This window comes from Tamandua tetradactyla, chromosome 17 (assembly GCF_023851605.1).
Source record: "Tamandua tetradactyla isolate mTamTet1 chromosome 17, mTamTet1.pri, whole genome shotgun sequence".
NCBI classification, from domain to species: Eukaryota; Metazoa; Chordata; class Mammalia; order Pilosa; family Myrmecophagidae; genus Tamandua; species Tamandua tetradactyla.
Genome location: NC_135343.1, coordinates 54,510,160 through 54,513,715, shown reverse-complemented (window position 1 = coordinate 54,513,715; position 3,556 = coordinate 54,510,160). Strand labels below are relative to the sequence as shown.

Genomic DNA, 3,556 nt, shown 5'->3' with positions numbered 1-3,556 from the left:
AGCCAGACACAAAAGAATAGATACTATATGATTTCACTTTTATGACCATCAAAAGGTATAATCAGAGGCTTTAAATACAGAATATAGGGGACTTAGAGATTCATAGAAGCTAGAGATTGGTAAACGGTTAGCTAATGAAGTTGAACTCTGATGTAAGGGAATAGATAGAAGCGAAGGTGGTTCTCTGGTGGGTCTATAAGTAATATTACCATATTGAAGATGAACAAGATTGAGAGGGGTTGTATAGATCTATGTGGCCCATTGATTAATATAATACAAATTAGTTCTTGAAAGAATTACTTCAAAGGTATGATTCATGTACAAAGAGTGTTTAAGTCCAGGGTATGGGGTCAATGGCTATTGCATGCTATGGGCTATGTTCAAAAAGAAAACATCAGCAGTACCACAGCAACAGCAGAGGTAAATAATGAAGGGAGGGACAAGAATTAAGAGGAGGTTTAGATTTCCTATTTAGTGAGGGTGTGCTTATTGCTTTTCTTTCTCTTGGGAACAGTGAATTATATAAAATTGAGAATGTTGATGTACTGAGGACTTTGGGCACTATACTTGATGCCTGATGAATGCAGGTGGCTGAAGGATCCACTAACTGAGAAGTAGATTGGTGAATGATGGTGTATACTTATGAACAAAGGTTGTGCTGCTACAAACAGGAATGAAGTTGTGAGACATGCAATGATGGGGATGAACATGTGGGATATCTGACGAAGCAAAATAAGCCAGAAATAAAAGAACAACAATGGTATGGTATCTTTTAGAAATGCTTATAAGAAAGCAGGGGCCTTGAATTTTTATAGCAGACACAATAAGTCCAGAGTGATAATTATAATTTCTGGATTTCAAGAGGCTGTTTTATATATATAACCTGATATTTAGAGATAAGAATGAAGCTGATCAGGTTGAGATTAAAGTAATTTAGAATACAGGGGTAAGGAAGACATTGTCTATATTTTAGAAGCACACATACTCCTTGAGAACATATTTTCTGTAGCACACAATCTAACTCAACCTATCTGTATAGCTCATTTGAACACCTGAAACACAGGGAGCCCAGAATAAAAAAGACATACTTTAATCCTGTATAGATTAATGTAATGCCTGGATATATCCTAGTGTATATTAAGCAGACAATCAAAAAGTATTGGCAAGGTCTCTTGAGGGATGGGGGAAAAATATGGAACTATTAAACCTTACCATCAGAAAATTCCCTGATACTGTGTCAACCTTTAGGGACACCCAAATCGATAGGCCATGCCTTTGATCCTGAGGCTTACTCTTGTGAAGCTTATGTTGGTAGCAGAGAAGCTTAGACTGCCCATAGGCATGCCTGAGAGTTACTTCTGGAGGACCTCTGTTGTTGCTCAGATGTGGCCTCACTCTCTCTAAGCCCAACTCTGCAAGTAAAATCATTGTCCTTCCCACTATGTGGGACATGACATTCAGGGGTGAAAGTCTCCCTGGTTATGTGGGAGATGACTCCCAGGGATGAATCTGGCCCTGGCACCTTGGGATTGACAATTCCATCCTGATCAAAAGGGGGGAAAGAAGTGTAACTAATAACGTATCAGTGGAGGAGAGTGTTCAAATAGAGTCAAGAGGCTACTCTGGAGGTTGCTCTTATGCAAGCTTCAGTTAAACATTGCTACCGCTCCGCCCGGGCTGTTCCGACCTCTCGCCGGCGCCATGGAGGACGAAGTGGTGCACATCGCCAAGAAGATGGACAAGATGGTGCAGAAGAAAAACGCGGCTGGAGCATTGGATTTGCTGAAGGAGCTTAAGAATATTCCCATGACTCTGGAATTATTACAGTCCACAAGAATCGGAATGTCAGTTAATGCTATTCGCAAGCAGAGTACAGATGAAGAAGTTACATCCTTAGCAAAGTCTCTCATCAAATCCTGGAAAAAATTACTAGATGGACCATCAACTGATAAAGACTCTGAAGAAAAGAAAAAAGAACCTGCCATGACATCGCAGAATAGCCCTGATGCAAGAGAAGAAAGTAGCTCCAGTGGCAGCGTAAGCAGCAGAAAGGATGAGACAAATGCTCGAGATACTTATGTTTCATCTTTTCCTCGGGCACCAAGCACTTCTGATTCTGTACGGTTAAAGTGTAGAGAGATGCTTGCTGCAGCTCTCCGAACAGGAGACGACTACATTGCTATTGGAGCTGATGAGGAAGAATTAGGATCTCAAATTGAAGAAGCTATATATCAAGAAATAAGGAATACGGACATGAAATACAAAAATAGAGTACGCAGTAGGATATCAAATCTTAAGGATGCAAAGAATCCAAATTTAAGGAAAAATGTACTGTGTGGGAATATTCCTCCTGACTTATTTGCTAGAATGACAGCAGAGGAAATGGCTAGCAATGAGCTCAAAGAGATGCGGAAAAACTTGACCAAAGAAGCCATCAGAGAGCATCAAATGGCCAAAACGGGTGGAACCCAGACTGACTTGTTCACATGTGGCAAGTGTAAAAAGAAGAACTGTACTTACACACAGGTACAAACCCATAGTGCTGATGAACCAATGACAACATTTGTTGTCTGTAATGAATGTGGAAATCGATGGAAGTTCTGCTGAGTTGGGAGAATTGGCAAGATGTCTGGACCATTAAGAAAATGGATTTTGTAATTAGCTTTAAAACTCTGCTAAGCAACTAGTTTTCTGACAAATCAGATTTTTAAAGCAGCATACATCCCTTGGGTTAGTCTGTTTTTGACTTAACTTCCCTTCCTTAAATACCTTCTGTGTTCAAATAGCAGTAGGGAGACCATATAATAATTGTATGGTATCTGTTTCAGAATATTTCTTTCATTTTTATAAGTAAGTTGATATTAAACTTTTATCAGTTAAACTTTTGGCACTCGATTTCTTCTTTTGTTAAAGGAAAGTATACCTTATCTTTTTTACAGTCTGAAACATTACACTAAAAATGTTATTCTTCTCTATATACATAAGTGGAAATTAGATTATTTCCATATTGGCATGTACCTGCAAATATTAGAAAAGAAGAAAAGGTAATATAATTTTAGGTTTATCAAATATGGTGTGTATTCAAATAGTACTTGACCAGCTTATCTAAATTATATATAATATTTGAACCAGCATATGAATTTGATTTTAATTATTATGTTCTCAAGCATGGGATAATTAGATATTTTGCATCTGTAACTAACCATGATCATCATTTCTTGTAATTTCTTGTACATGTACTTGTTCTTAACAGATTTTACTTTTGGTAACTTGACTTTACTTTGTTGAAATCAGTTGGGTTTCGTTGTTTGTTTGCCTGTTTCATTTTGTAATTATTTTAGTTTTGCAGAAGAACGCTGTCATAGTTTAGTATGTTTTTTTCATAAATCTCTACATAGGCAAAGAATGAAAGCTTTTAACCGTTTTTGTCCTTCATAGGAAGACTTGCTAGGAAGAAAGTGTTAGCATCTTACTATAGAGTAGTTAATGTAAACAGTTCAAGATCTGATTTTGATTTGGAGATCCACACTGACCTAGCTTTTTTTCATAAATCTCT

General features: G+C 37.5%; 1 pseudogene; it reads left to right on the top strand.

Moving 5' to 3' along the window:
* Window positions 1–1,669: 1,669 nt before the first annotated feature.
* Window positions 1,670–2,903, top strand: LOC143661620 (transcription elongation factor A protein 1 pseudogene; annotated as a pseudogene).
* Window positions 2,904–3,556: the final 653 nt, after the last annotated feature.